Source organism: Diabrotica undecimpunctata, chromosome 5 (assembly GCF_040954645.1).
Source record: "Diabrotica undecimpunctata isolate CICGRU chromosome 5, icDiaUnde3, whole genome shotgun sequence".
Lineage (NCBI taxonomy): Eukaryota > Metazoa > Arthropoda > Insecta > Coleoptera > Chrysomelidae > Diabrotica > Diabrotica undecimpunctata.
In genome coordinates, this window is record NC_092807.1 from 12,243,233 (window position 1) to 12,260,591 (window position 17,359).

The window sequence follows — 17,359 nt, forward strand, 5'->3', positions numbered from 1 at the left end:
TAAAAAAGAAATTTTGAGGTACGTTATGGAGCACGATTACTCCACTCTCAGTACAATTAAGAGGCACTGCATCTTCTTGATAATATAAGATGCAGAAGAAGGCAAAAAAGGAAGAAACCATTCAAATCGGTGCGTAAATGAGTGAAAGCGAAAAAATTACCACACACAATGTGATTTTCTTTAACAATATCCTGTAAATAAAAAGAAAATAATAACATTATTGCTGATACACGTCGTTGGAAAAACTTGTGCTCTATGTGCTTTATATTTTAAACATGTACATACTCTGTAAAGTCGGTCTGTGGTATTATAATAACCATTAGAAGCTGAATCCCATTTTTCCAAAAAATTTTGAAAATATATTATACGTTCTGGTTTGACAGGCAGATTATATTCATATAAATATCCCAATAACGTAATATTGGACAAAATTTCCTCAGCACTAACCTTCGATCGTTCTGCTCTAAAAATATTGACGATTTTAAAATATTTTAATTACTACTCATCGAATATAGCTTTAGACTTCGTCTTTTTAATATTAGGCTTTACCAACGATGCACAGAGGACTTGTATAGTTTGCGACAAAATATTGTTATTTTCGTTCTTTCCTATTTTAGCGTTAAAATCTATATAATTATCACGTAATATGTTTTCTCTAAGTTTCTGGCTCTTGTAATGTCTTCATAAAGTTGTTCTACCTCTTCATCATCTGCAGAAGAAGTTGGTGCATAACAGTGGATTATTTAAATGCTGTATCTACGATTTAGTTTTATTGCCAGATAGATTTATTTTATTTATTTATTTATTTATTTATTAAAACTTACAAACACCACCTAGGTAGTAATTACATGTAAGAGTGCTCATTACTTGGTATAAAAATATACACACAAAAAATACAATATACTACAATATACACACAAGTACAAAATAAAAACACAGAAAGTAAAACACATTAAAAAAACAGACGCAAGTTAATAAAATTTTAAAATTTAGTCCATTACTTATCTATTCATAACATTTTTTAATATCCCTTACACTACAGGTAAAGAGGTCTATATCAGAGATCTTTATTAACTCAATACACTGATATTGCATATAGTTTATTATTGCACAAGAATTATATGGACTACAAGAAAATAGGTCATTACTGTTTACCCTTAGGTTGACCTTTGGCACATGAAACCTAATAAAGTTGATCAAACCACATGTCTTATATTTAACATTGTTAATGACATTATGAATAAACACAACACAATGCATGTTTCTTCTTTGCTCTAATGACTGCAAGCCAAATATTTGAAGCAACTCTTTTGATGGCGTAAGGTGAGTATACACATTGTATTTCTTAAGGTATAAATACCTTAGAAATCTTTTTTGTACCTTTTCTATATGATTAATATGAACTTTGGCCTCAGGAGTCCATACCACTGATGCATATTCCAAGTTTGGTCTGACTAAAGCGTTATATAGTCTAATGGTTGTGTTTATACTAAAGTGTTTGGAATTTCTTATTACAAATCCCAATCTTTTGTAGGCCTTATTAACAATATTTATATAGTGTTCATTAAATTTCATGTTAGCCTGTAAGTATATTCCCAGATCTTTACATTTGGTTTTCCTAGATACTACACAATTGTCAATTCTATAATTATTTTGAATGTAGTCGATTTTGCGACTAAAAGATATGACTCCACACTTCTTAATATTCAAGATCATATTGTTGTTCCTAAACCATTCCACAACTGAGGTTAGGTCCTGCTGTAGTAACTGACAATCATTTGAAGTATGTATAGTCTTAAAAAGCTTAAAATCATCAGCATAGATCAAACTAGAAGAAAATTTAAGAGATTGTGGTAGTGAGTTGACAAAAATTAAGAAAAACAAAGGCCCTAAGTTGCTCCCTTGGGGGACACCAGATGTAGCCTGAAATTTATCTGATAAACACCTACCAATTTTGACTCGTTGAAACCTTGAATCCACATACGATTTTATAAATGTACAAGCATCATGCGAAAAACCAAACTCATTCAATCTCGATAAAAGAATGCCATGGTCAACCATATCAAAGGCCTTTGAGCAGTCTTCTTCTTCTACGGCACTACAGCCCAAAATGAGCCTTGGCCTCCTTTATTTTTTGCCTCCACCCTTGTCTGTCTGTGGCTGCTCTTCTCCATACACGGACTCCTAAAAGTGCTTGTGCGTCGCTGCTTACTGTGTCTTCCCAGCGCTTTCTTGGCTTTCCAACTGGTCTCTTATCCTGCATTCTGGCGTTCAGTGCTCGTTTTGGTAGCCTATCCTCTCCCATTCGTATCACATGTCCGGCCCATTGCAATCTTTGTATTCATTTGCCCTTTGAGCAGTCAGTCATTATTAAATCTAATTGGAGTTTATTATTTATTGCCTCACTAGCAAAATTAGACAGAATGCACAGATTACTAGTTGTGGATAACCCAGGCAAGAAGCCATGTTGTTCTGGAGCAAAATCATTTTCAAAATTTTTCAGTATATTCATATAGAGAATAGATTCAAATATTTTAGCCAGTGAATTAAGGATACTTATAGGACGATAGTCTTCTATATTGTTTCTATTACCTGATTTAAAAACTGCAGTAATGGTGGCCTCTTTGAGTTTGTCTGGAAAGGTGTTAGTTTTAAGAGATAGATTAAATAAATGTGATAATGGCTTTTGAAATATATCAGAACATCCTTTAAATATATAGGCAGGGATATTATCACTACCTGTGGCCTTTTTTGGCTTTAATTTTTTTATACTAACCTTCACATCTTCTTCACTAATAACTGAAAAGTTAAAAGATCCCTGTGAACTACCCTGATGTGTGGATGATACCTGATAAATTGAGCTAAAATGATGAGAGAAAGCCATGGCAATATCCTGAGGGCCTGTATATGTATGATCATTTAAAGACATCTCGTGAGGAAAACCGCTGGTTTGTCTCCTACTTCTTATGAATGTCCAAAAACTATTTGGGTCATGCAATATGTTATCTTCAATATTATTTTGATGCTGCATAAATTCATTTTTGAGTTGCTTTTTAATAGTATTTCTAAGACTCTTGAATTTATAGTTATCGATAGCACTAGCTTTCCTTATTTTTATATGTTTGCTTAATTTGTTTTTTTGTCTGATTTTTTTAATAAGGTCTATACTAAAATAAGCTAGATATTTCTGTTTTTGTCTATTTTTAATAATTTTTTTTGGGATGGCTTGATCAATGCAGTCATACAATTTATCGTAAAATTGATTAATACAATCTGTAACAGTTATACAATTATACATATCTGACCAGTCAGTGTCCCTTATTAATTGATACAGAAGATTAAAGTCCCCCCCTGGCATAATCATACCTATACACTGTTGTATATTACTCTCAGTGTATGAATTATCTTTATATTCTAGTAACATTTCTAGTGCCGAGTGATAATAATCTTCAGGTACCAAAGGAGACCCAGACCTAGTTAGATTGGAAATGGATATGTTTGACAGTATAAGATCAAGCAGTTTATTTTTACAATTTGAAATTGTATTATATTGATTTAAATTGTTTAGATTTTGAAATTCTTTAAGCAAGCTGCCCTTTTCACAACTTAAGTTAATAAATCCAGGAATATTAAAATCTCCAAATATGATAATATTAACATTTTCTGACAATACTTGGTTATAAAGTTCTAAAAGTTCTTCATAAATATCTAACCTTATACCAGGAGGTATATATACACAGGAGACATAAAATGAATATGTTTTAAACCTTACCTTAAGTAACAAGCACTCAACAATTATATTACAATTAACTTTAATACTTTCTACAATAAATTTCTTTTTTAATGCTACCATAACTCCACCTCCCAATGTCTTGCCACTGGCCCTATCTTTGCGGAAGACTATGTAGCGATTATCAAAAAGTTCTTCATCGGAGATTCCATCTATAAGCCATGTTTCAGTTAATAGGATTATATCAAACTCTTCACTAAGAACATTGGTATATAGGTCACTTGTTTTAGTGCGTAGACCTCGTACATTTTGATAGAAAATGTTTAGATTTTGGATCTGCAGTGTTTGTATCATTAATTCTGATTCTGAGGATCCATCTGCCTAATAGATAACTCTATTAGAAATCGCTTGGAATTTAGTTACCAAGTTTTCAATTCTCTTATATACCAACTTGTTTACTTGAGTATAGGCACAAATTGCCACATGTGGCAACTGATCAAATGACAGCAGAATAGAGCTTATAGTGATTTTATTGCAGCGAAAGACAATAATTCAGCTGAGACAGAATATAAGGGAGTATAATTATAAACTGTAGCTCAGAATTCTATTTCCCTCCAGGGAGCAAACATACCAGACGATAAGTTGCAAGGGATCGGATTTAACCGTCTAATCGGTCTGTGTGTGTGTTAGGGAATTTTATTTTACATGTTCTTCAATTAACATTGTTTATATGGTTTTAAAGCAAGACGTACTGGGATTCAGACTAGGTAACGCAATACAATTCGAATGATAACAGTTGTAACAGTCTCAGGAAGCTAGTTTCTAAAGGACAAAGGCTAATTATTGTTGCTGCTGGTAATAAAAATTAACTTGTTGAAGATTCATATTTGAGATGGAAATCCCAATATAAATCTTAGAAGTAGCTTATGGATAAACTTTTTTAATTTACCTCCAAACAGCCTTATAGTATTAGACAATGCACTATAACACAATAAACCACTCAGATAAACAAAAAAAAATAATAAAATAAACAAATGTATCATAGTTTAGTGATTTTGCAAAGATACCTACAGTTCGGCGGCATAAATTTGTGCCTTTTTTCGACTAATTTTGTTAATGTTACAAATTGATATTCCTGGCATAGGCACGTCTGCCATTCTACTACCCATTGCTTCTACAGTCGTCATCGTTGGATTTTTCATAAAGTTCTGCCAGGTGTAATTTATTAAAAAACATGTACAACCCAAACTTAGAAGATGAATTATGTACCAAATATATCTAAAAATTATTATAGCGATATAATTATTTTGTAGAAGTTTTCTATAATAAGGATATTTTAATGTATTATAAAATATATAAAGTAGCAGAAAGGTAAGTTTTAGGTATCTAGAATTGATATTACCAAATAATGAGGAAAATTTCCAATCTGAACCTATAAACAAGCTAATGTCCAGGTATAGCCCATTGTCTTAGCTTGGGAATATTCTGACAGAACCATTGAGGGAAACACGATATTTTCTTATTAAACTGCATGTGAATAATTTTTTGCTTTAAGTTACAATTAATATAAGTTATGAGCAAGTTAGCTTAGTTATTTATGTAGTAACTTCCACTAACAAATCAAAATTTTACCAAGGCAGCAAACCATTAATTACTAGAAATAACCAGACATTGAGAACTATGTTTCTTGAACTGTGTATATCTTTACCAATAAAGGAAGTTTTTTCTTTCTTTCTTTCTTTCTTTCTTTTTCCCCTTCCTTTTGCCCTATCAGGGTGTCGGATTTGGGCTAGCTATTTTAATTTCCATTTACCCACCTCTTCCATTCTTTTCTGTTTCCTGCCATTATTTTCAATTCCTCGAGTGATTTTTGTTTAAGTTTTCCCGCCTCTACTACTTGCTGTATCCAATTTTTTTTGGTCTGCCTCTTTTTCTTTCTCCGATGTTTTTTGCTTCATAAATTTTTCTTGTTATTCTATTGGATTGCATCCTCATCAGATGCCCATACCAGTTCATTTATCTCTTTGCTATTTTGTTCATTATCGGTTCCTGGTTGGCCATTCTCCTAATAGTCTCGTTGCTTAATCTATCCCATTTTGTCTTTTCAACTATCCTTCTTAGATGTCTCATCTCCATTGCGTTTATCCTGCTCTTATGTTTTTCCAGAATTGTCCAGTTTTCACTTGCATAGAGCACAGTCGGTATCACTATTGTGTTATATATTTTTATTCTTGTTTCTCGTGCAAGTTCTCTTTTTCCCATTATTGGGGCTAACGCATAATATAACTTGTTTGATTTCTTTGCTCTATTTCTTATTTCCCAGTCTATTTTTCCGTCATTAGTTATTATACTTCCCAGGTATTCGTAAGTTGTTACTATTTCCAATTCTGAGTTTTTACATTTTATCTTTATTTGATTATCTTCCTTATCTCCTTTGCCGCTGATTATCATTATCTTACTTTTTTCCTCGTTTATCTCCATTTTAAGTTCTTCTATTTGTTCTACCCATATATCCATTAGTTTCTGCATTTTATTCTCGGAATCTGCTATTAGTACTATGTCGTCTGCATACATTAACTCTATTGTTACCGGTTGTAATCTGCGGTAACCTATTATTGTCTGTAGTTGATTAGTTCTGACTCTAGTGTTTCTTATCAATTCGTTCATTGTTTAATACCTCTCTTCCAATTAAATGCTTCCGATCTTTCCCCTGTTATTTGTACCCTTGCTTTTACCTCTTTGTAAGTACTTTCTATAATTTTTATCGATGCATTAGGTACGTTTATTTTCCTCAAGCATTTCCCTATAATATGTCTTTCTATCGTGTCAAATGCTGCTCTTAGGTCTATGAATGCTAATACTAGTTTTTCCCCCGTATCTATGCTTCTTTCTATTAGGTTTCTAATGATTAGACTTCGGCAAATATGCATATTGCATATTTTGCATATTGTGCATATTTTATGCAAATATTTCATATTTTGGCATATTTGTATAAAAGTTTGCATAAAGTGCATAAAAGTTCAGATTTTTATACTGTATTTGAAAATTTTTAAACATACCAATTTATTTCAATTCTTGTATAAAATTTTGTAGTCATTTTAATCAAGAAATGATCTAAGTACGTAATCTCTACAGGTACAAAACATTTACAATTTCAAAGAAGATCAATTTAAGTAGCCCTCAACATTCTTAGAAAGTCTCGGTCACTGAGGCATTCAGTTATTGGATAATCGCTAAGGGTTCGCTCATTTGCACTTTATGATCTAATCCCCAAATCTATCTATAAATTATTGTATCTTAACAGCAGGTAAACGGCTAATAGTTTTGTTCCTAATTTAGGGATTTTCCAAAATCTCCCAGTTTATTGAATTAGGTACCTAAACATTTCTAATTTGATGCTCAGATTTGTAAATCATTTTTGTTTTGATATTCAAAGCGTAAACACTCGTTGTGCGTAACAAAAAGGAAGATTGTGATTTTATAATGCCTAAAACAACCAGTGCTTCAACTTGGATTAAACCTTATAAAGAGCTGTCTATGGATATGGGAAAAATCTACTGTTCAGTCTGTGGCAAAATTGTAAGTATCTAATATTTTCTATTAAATATCTAATATTTCATACATACAGGGTGTTTCCAAATGACACTTACAACGTTTGACTGTAGATACTTCTCGAAAAATTGAACAAAACGATATAGTTAATGAGGGGTCAAACTTATTTACTTTTCGAGATACAGGGTGTTAAAATTAAAAAAAATTAAATTCTTTTAGTTAATAACAACAATAAATAACAAACTTGGTATTGACCACTGCCATATAAAATACCCCGTATCAAAAGTTTTTATTGCAAAAAATACACAATTAAGAATACCAATCGATGTTTCCGAGCGATTTTTAAACACATCCCCATTTATTATCGAATTAATCACGTTATGTTTTCAACTTACTTTTCTTTTTTCATAGTTGAGATATCGATATGATTTTTTACGAAAATGTTAACAAAAGATGAAACTATCTTGAAATTTTATTAAGATGTAGCGTTTGATTTTAATAAATTCCACAGAGTGTTGCAAAATAAGATGAGAAAACACAATTTTATTTGTACACCCCGTATATAGGTAAAGCGTTGACATTTCTCAGAAAATATTGGCACAGTAATTTCTTAGAAATATACCTACAATGTGAAGTACAAACCATCCCAATCAACTGTTCAAAACAAAAATAACTTAAAGCATATAGTACAATTAAGATGATGCGTTAATTTTGGAGAGTAGTGTATAACAATTCGAAGGTGATCTTTTTTTTCTCTATCAGAAAGTCAAAAACCTTATAAAATAGCATATAAATTATTACTTGGAAATTAATTATTCTTCTAAAAAAAATACTGTTAGTTTAAAGTGCCCAGTTCGCCAATACATTCTGTGGACATCAAAAACATTTTTTTATGGTGTGTTATTAAGTTCAGTTAGTCATAAATATAGTGTGGTTATTTTTTTATTTGACAGTATATATTTATGATATAATTACAATTTTTCTTTTAATTGGATATCACAATCAAAATTTTATACCTTTCAATAGCTCCCGATGAGTTAAGATGAACGAACCCAGCCAAACTAGAATTGTAAACATACTCTTCGTATGTGTTTTTAAACTGCACATTCTCCGCATTTTCATGCTTTATCTTGTGTTTCATGATGTTTGCAATGAACTTGACAAACGATTGAAAATCGAAACACGTGTAGAAAATCGGGGAACGGGAAGTGGGAGGAGTTTGGGAGAATGTTTACCTGTGTAATGATCAAGTTGTAATAGGCCAGGTCAACGATATAAGTTGTATTTTTCTATAAGTTGAACATTCCAAGATTTAACAAAATAATAACAGCTAAAAACTAATAAAAATGGAATTGCCGGAATATTAGATAATTCTCTGAGCAATTATATTCGTGATTGTCGGACACAGCAATATTACTTCAGATAGAAACAAAACATGTAAAGGTTCGTATTCTAATAAAAATCATCCGAGGACGACTATGATCTGGAAGCATTGCACCATTTAGTTAAATAATTAATCAACCACAAGAAAGTACTAAATTACTTTACTCATAGGAGATTGGAACGATAAAAAGTAGGCAAAAGAAACAGAAAGTATCATAGGAAAGTATGGCTTGGGCGTATGCAATGACAGAGGCAAATGGCTCACTTAAACACTTGGTATAAATTATCAGTAGGCAATAGAATATGCAGTCCATTTAAGACGACAAAGGGACTACTACAGAGTTGCTCCACATCCCCCACCCTGTTCAAAATATTCCTGGAAAAAAACCTGAAACCATGGAAAAGAAAGTGCGAAGGAATGGGTATACCAGTAAGGAACGAATATCTATATACGCTAAGTTTTGCCGACGACCAAATAGTGATCGCACAAGACGAGGATGACCTCAGTTTTATGATGAGAAAACTGGAGCAGGAATATACAAAGAATGGGATGGAAATAAACCTAAAGAAAACTGAATACCTTACAACGGAGAATACAGGAATAAAACAGCTGGAAATAGACGAAGGTAAACAAATCAAAGGAACAGACAAGTATAAGTATTTAGGTTTCATAATATCAAACAAAGGAACAACGGAGGAAGATATAAAAAATAGACTAGGACAAACAAGAGACTGCATAGGAAAATTGAACCCGGTACTATGGGATAAGAACATCAGCATGAAAACAAAGAAAAAAATATATAATACCATGACAAGAAGTATCCTTACTTATGGGTGTGAAAATTGGACAATAAATAAGAAAACCAAAAACAAAATAAGAGCAACAGAGATGGAATTCCTAAGGAGAAGCTGCAGAGTAACAAGAAGAGATAGAATAAATAACATGGAGATTAAGAGGAGAATGGGAATGAACTCCGACATAATAGACTACATCGAACAGAAGATGTTAACCTGGTACGGACATGTCAGAAGAGCAGACCAAAATCGGTGGATAAATAGAATAACAGAGTGGAGCCCGATAGGAAGAAGAAAGAGAGGCAGACCCCGAAGATCTTTCAGAGATGAAGTGGACGAAGCAATAAGTAAAAGAAACCTACAGACCTACAAAAGGTCAGGAAAATTATGTAAGGATAAGGAATCAGATTGACTTTATTCTGATCAACTAGCATTTTTGCAACTATAATAAATCAACAATAACCTATCCGGAAGCAGATATACACTCTGATCACAATCTGGTATGCTTAACACTTAACCACCGAATAACTGAGTGGAATTTAAAAAGATCCATAAGTTCATAGAATCCACAAATTTGAAGTTAAAAAAGCCATTCAACAATTAAGCCTAGGACAGATTTATTAAAGTGGTACATTGACGGATAACTAGTAAAGGTCGATATGTACTGTATTACGAAAAAAAACTGAAGCAAGCAAAATACAGCGCCTACGATGCAACTGTTTAAAAATGACGGGCTGAAACCGATTACGCTTCCAACTGATTCGGCAGCGTAAAAGCACATTGATTCGCCCACGATTCGATCGGACTGAGTTCGTTCGAAAATATTCCCATTCGATTTTTTTGCATAATCACTTTCCTGAGTTACCCCAAAATAAGGTTCAAGAGGTGGCTCACGCGAAAAATTGTTCAAATTTTTTTTAACAATTTTTTTTAAACAGATTTTAACAATAAATTTTTTGGTCTCGATATAATTTTTTTAGGTTTTTCAGATCATTATGAACAAAAAAGTTATTCTGAAGTTGATCATTTTTGAGTTATAAATATGTTAAAACTTAAAAAAAAACGCAAATTGCCGATTTTCAAGGCTCAAAACACAAGTAAAAAATACTATTTTTGAAATCATCAATTATCTAAATTCAAATTCAATTCTTCTTCTATCCGCTCCCGATGAAAATTCTGGGCTTATTTGATTTTAAAATATTGTTTTTTAAATGTTAATGAAGCACGAGTGGCAAGTTGGCGCTCATTTGTATAATGAGAATTCAAACCAGCAAAAATGTGTGCCATATATCTTGTTTCTCTCTCTTATACACGCCGCATCTTGAGCCGTCCTGTCATAAGCACTTCATTAACGATCAAAAATAATGTTTTAAAATGAAATAAGTTCAAAATACTTATCAGATGATAAAACAAGGTTTGAGCTTGAAATGTGAATTCAAACATAATATGTTTTCGTTGTGTTTTTGAGCCTTGAAAATTATAATTTTTAGCTTTTTTCAGTTTTCAATTGTTTATAACTTGAAAACAATGAAGTTTACAGAAAAAGTAGAGACGATGGAACTCAGATTAAATCAAGAAAATATAAAATATTCCGATTATTGAAAAACCAATAAAAAAAAAAATCAAATTAGGGAGCTCAGAATTTGAAGAAGTAGAAACTTCAAATACCTGGGAATAATAATAATCAAAACCAAAGAAAAAATATCGTAAGTAAAAGAAAAAACATTGGCGGCGAATAAAACAGATTTTGTAAATAAAAGATTGCTTAGAAGTAAAAAATTGACCAAGAAAACTACAAGAACATATATTAGAAATAAAAATAAAAATTGGCAAAAATCATAAATTGTTGTCAATTCGAGAAGAAGCTCACTTTCCATTTTTGTGATGTTAAAAGTGTACAGTTCTGTTAGTTACTTGGTTTAGGGACGAACCCCATACCTAGAGATCGTCCTTGTAGAGTAGTCTGAGCATATTTTGAACGAATGCACAGTAATTAATTAAAGCTTTTGTATTGCGTGAAATCTTCATTTTGGAATGCAATATATTACATGCAATAAAAGCCTCAAATAGTTGATCTTTTAAAACCGTTTCGTGCTTTCGAGGTAATCAACGAAAAGTGTAGTTCCCTGAACATAAAAACATATGACTATAGCAACTTTACAGAAAGGAATTTAAAAATATGAATTAGGGGGGAAGGAAGCACTTTGGAACGCTGGGTGGATTTGAAAAATTCAATTTTTGTCATACACTGTTGGATACATTTATACTACTAGTGTGAAGTTGCGTGAGCGATTGTTGTTGTGTTTACAAACGTAACAGCAAAAGTAAGGTAACACATCTGTGTGTAATTTTGGTTGTAAGGACAATAAACGCAAAATATTCGGAACTGGATGATGTTGCTGCTAGCTTGCAATTCGCATTCGTTTTCCAAGGTATGTGTTCGGTATTTAACCTCATAATTCTAACCCTAAATTTTTAACTTACCTAAATTTAAAATCTGTAGTTGCTTAGCACATTTGAACAACAGGAATGGGGTACTTTTGAACTTTGTTCAAAGCTGCCCCATTATTGCAAGCTTCATTAGGAAGAATTAAAATGAATGTTAAATGTGGATTTTTAGAAACTGAGATGGTACGTATATACAAAAGAAAACGTGCAGAAGTGCCTCCAAGTGAAGATGATATTCAAAATGCCATACAAGCACTTGAGGGTGGCATGAAACTTCGCATGGCTGCTGTACACATTTCCAAGAGCCTGTTTTTATGATACAATGTCGAATGGAGCTCCCTTGGGAAGCTTGTGTTTGGCTAATTCAACAAGTTCTGGATGGATGACGAAGAAACTGTTTCTCAAGGTTCTTAATCACATTAAACGTTATACACAGTGTTCTTCTGATTCCCCAATTTAATATTAATGGACAATCACGAAGCTCATTGTTCTCTTGGATTCATAATGTTTGCACGTGAAAATGGTATAGTATTAATTACTTTTCTACCCCATGCCTCACATCGCCTTCAACCGCTAGATGTAGCGGTTAGTCGTAGTTTAAATCAAAACTTGCCATTGCTATGAACGAATGGATGATAATGCATCATGCTCGAGCAATTACTATACATGACTTAGCAGCAATTACAAACACTGCACACACTTCTTCATTTATCATGAATCTAAACCATCTTGTATTTTCGGATGACGATTTTGACTGTGCTTTTGTTACTGACCGGCCACCACCAAGAAATAATGTAAACAACTCAACTGTAACAAGCTGTTATATCTACATCAACCACATTAGCACCTGAAATTAAAATTATTCTATCTACATCAACCCCGATAACACCTGAAAAATTGTACGACCTTTTCCACAGGCTATCCCGAGAAAAAATATTAGAGCACGAAAAAAGGTTAAATCTAGAGTTTTAACAGAAACATCAGAAACATACAAAATTGAAGAAGAAACTCTAGCAAGAGAGCAAAAACAACAGAAGTTGCAATCAAATAAGATGAAAAAAAAACATTTGGAACACTACTACTACTACTACCTACTACTACTACTACTACCTACTACTAAGAAGAATGCGGAGTTACCACAGAATGAAACTTCGGAATCCGATAAAGACATCGTTTATGCCAGTTCAGATGAATCGTAGTACTTCACAGAGATTGAAAAATATGAACAGCATGACTATATTTTAGTGAAATTTGTTACAAAAAAGCTGTGTAATTATTATGTGGGATAGATCATTGAAATATTTGCTGTGGATTCAGCATATTTTGCACCGATATTTTAACATCTGATTTAAATTAATTTAGCATATTATCATTAGAGATGATAATTTTTGGTTTATTTTTGTTTTTTGAATAAGCAAAGGCAAACAACCGTCTTTAGTGAAATTTATTAAATCTTGTATGTATTTCTAGTTATGGATCCAGTTTAACAAAAAAAAAATTTATAACTATGATCCAGTTCTAGTTCGTCCTTCTAAAGAATCGTTGTCTTCGTCTATATTTTATTGCGATCAGAATCTTCGACTTCTTCTTCTTCAAGTGCCATCTCCGCGGCGGAGGTCGGCAATCATCATAGCTATTCGGACTTTTGAGACGGCTGCTCTGAAAAGTTCATTTGATGTACATCCGTACCACTCTCTCAGGTTGCGCAGCCATGACATTCTACGCCTCCCTATGCTTCTCTTTCCTTGGATCTTTCCCTGCATAATCAGTTGGAGCAAGGTGTATTTCTCTCCACGTGTAATATGTCCGAGATATTCTAATTTTCTTGTTTTTTATTGAATTTAAATTATTATATATATATATATATATATATATATATATATATATATATATATATAGAAAAAGTAGTCCAAAATTTTTTGACTAGTTTGGAAAAAATATATGTAAATACTTTTTTCTTTTTGGGTGTGGTAGTCAATAAAAACAGAGCTTTGCTAAGGCGTACTATTTATTCTGAATCCAAGCTTTCGGTGGTTTTTTGCCACCTTTATCAAGGTCTACAAAGAAAATTACTATGTTGTAACAATTTGAATGGTGCCAAAAAAAGGCTATAAAAAACTATAAAAAACTTACCTGAATGTAAGATTCGTGGCAGAAACAACAACGTTAAATAATTATCATGTTATTTAACGTTGTTGTTTCTGCCACGAATCTTACATTCGGGTAAGTTTTTTATAGTTTTTTATAGCCTTTTTTGGCACCATTCAAATTGTTACAACATAGTAATTTTCTTTGTAGGCCTTGATAAAGGTGGCAAAAAACCACCGAAAGCTTGGATTCAGAATAAATAGTACGCCTTAGCAAAGCTCTGTTTTTATTGACTACCACACCCAAAAAAAAAAGTATTTACATATATATATATATATATATATATATATATATATATATATATATATATATATATATATATATATATATATATATTCTTTTTTCTTATTCTTATATATATATATATATATATATATATATATATATATATATATATATATATATATATATATATATATATATATATATATATATATATATATATTATAAATATTGACTATAAATTGTTAAATGCAAATCGAAAACCAGAATATACCAAAAATGTATATTAAATGTTTAAAAACATTTCTATTACTAAACTGGCGATATAAATTACGAAGAAGCTTAAAAAATAATTGTCTATAGAGCGTGGACAAAAATTAACGTAATCTACACACATCAATCTATTCCTAATACGCAATCTATTCCTAGACGCGTTGCAACAGCTCCAATTTTCTGGGAAAACCATATCATTTATGTGGGTACCATCACATGTCGGAATAACTGGTAATGAGCTAGCAGAAAAAACAGTGTTTGAAGCAATAAACAATGTGAACATTCAGACTACAACAGGTATACCAATATCAGATACTAAAACTTTATTCAAGACTCATGTAAATAAAATCTGGCAAGAAATATGGGATCAAACAAACACAAATCTTAAAAGCATCAAACCAGTCGTATCTTCAAAAAATCTTCCTAAACCACCAAAACAAAAAGGCCAGGTAATTATCAGCAGACTCCGACTTGGGCATACACAACTTACGCACGGCTACATAATCTCCAAAGAACCACTACCAATGTGCCAAAGATGCCGAACACCTTTTACAGTCAACCATATAATAATAGAATGTCCAGAGTACACCTCAGCCAAGCCGATATTCAAGATACCCAACAGCCTGAAAGAAGCACTGGTTAAAAAATTCAATGAAGTTCTTTTTTAAATTACTGTAAACTCTATAATAAATTAATGTAAGTTCCTAATATCGAAAATAAACATAATTTGAGTAGGTTTTGAAATAAAACATTCATCAGTTGAAAGGTTATATACTCCCACATAATGATTCCCCACACACAATAACGGTCTCAAACTGACGAATTGAAAACTGTAAAAAATAAAAAAAATAAGCCATGGCAGTCCTGATAATCGAGCAGTAAAACAAACAAAAATGAATGTTTATTGGCTTAATTCGCCTATATCTACATCAAAAAATCGTTTCGATAGCTTAGAAAAGGAACAGAAGTAGAAGTTATGGATACCAATAAGGATGAGCAAAAAATTAAAAACATAATAAACCATTTCCAATTTTTATTAGTGGTGTCAAAAACATAACACCAGTCACTGACTTATTAAATCAGATGGTGAAAAATGATTCTGAAATCAAAATACAGTATAATCCCTTTATAACGAACACGGTTATTACGAGGTTTCGCTTATAACGAGGTACATTAGATGTCCCGTGACATTTCTATTGAACTATAACCCTTTATAGCGAGGTAAATTTGCTTATAACGAGAGAAGATAAGAATGAAAAACGTGTTTTTTACGTTTTGGCCCGGCCGTAGCTATAAATAAACACCCTTTTTAACTGCGGGCCGCCAGCAATAAACTTCTTACAATTTATGATTCTTAGTCGGAAATGTAAAATTTATGATTCACGAGTGTCATTGTATTGGGTTGACCAAGGATTGACCATTCACACCTAATAATATGGGTCCTAATAGACAAGATGTGGAAAGTGTTTTAAAGGTTGTCAGAAACTTTATCCAAGGACAAATCGCAAATGAAGAAGCATAAAACTGTTTCACATCTTTAGAAAATATGATAGATAGAATACTGGACAATTTAAAGCAGTCAAAAATGACAAAATAACTTTATACGCTTTATACATATTTACAGAATACAGATTTTTGTTTTAACGTATATCATTGACAGTAAGAGTAAACAACTCTTTTTTGTTTTAATGCATTTCATTGACAATAAAAGTAAACAACTTTGTTTTAAAAGTGCCATTCAAACAATATGTATTAGCATCTTATATTGCTCCGAATGGCTTCACTATAGAAAGTTAATGTTTTAGAAAACTACATATTCATATGTATGCACAATATTATTGTTGTTGGATATAACGAGATTCGCTTATAACGAGGTAATTAGTCTGCCATTTCAGTTCTCGTTATAGAGGGAGTCTACTGTAGTAAACTTCGATCAGTTACAAAGTTATAACACAAGCTTTATGTGATACACGGGCGGATACACGGAAAAAGGGAAATTCTCCCGCCCACCTAAGAAGGTTCAAAATTAAAGAAAACCTATTATTTATGTCTTTTATGTAGTTTGGGTTTATTTTTTTATGTTTTTTGGTTGGTATTACATATATTACATTGGAAGTCATTGGAAGAAATTGTATAATCATATTGTACCACCGCTTATAACCTTCTATGGTTGATGCAAGTTATTCCCAATAAAAAAAAAAAAAGAAATATTGAAAGGTGTTAAAACAATGGGCTAAAATCATTTTAGAATATTTGTAATAAAACACTCTGTATCTCGGTAAGTAGGAATATTTTATTTAAGTGTTTTAGGTAAAATCTTTGTTATTTCGTGCTCGTGTATTTTATATAGAATTTAATACTAAAAACCGCAACCCTTTATAATACATAAATGAGTAAGAAGTAATAACCAAATGTAATTATTTTTAATAAAAAAAAAATAACTTATTTTCTTATATTTATTTAAAAGTAACTATCATTGACCTACATTAACGGACAATCATTTCCTCTTTGGTGTGATTTTAAAAGTTTACCCATTGTAATTAAGAGACAGCTCCAAACGCTTTTACCATTTATAATTCAAACATTACTTTTTACGCCTATCATTATATTGTAAACAAGCTGTAGTAAATAATAAAACGAACAATACTAACTTCATACGATTTATAGACTTGCTGATGGGCAATATATTATATGTACTACAAAAGATGACATTGTATTTTATGGTTCTTCTTAGCTTGTAGAAGCTTTACCATAAAAGAATATTTTCGCGATAATTATTTTCAAATAAATAAAGAAAAAAATATAGAA

The 17,359-nt window shown here is 31.7% G+C and overlaps 1 protein-coding gene across 1 annotated transcript in view; it reads right to left on the bottom strand.

Moving 5' to 3' along the window:
* Window positions 1-17,359, bottom strand: part of dsb (scavenger receptor class B member debris buster) — a 346,326-nt gene that overhangs the window by 328,127 nt on the left and 840 nt on the right. The gene's annotated exons all lie outside the window — the stretch shown is intronic.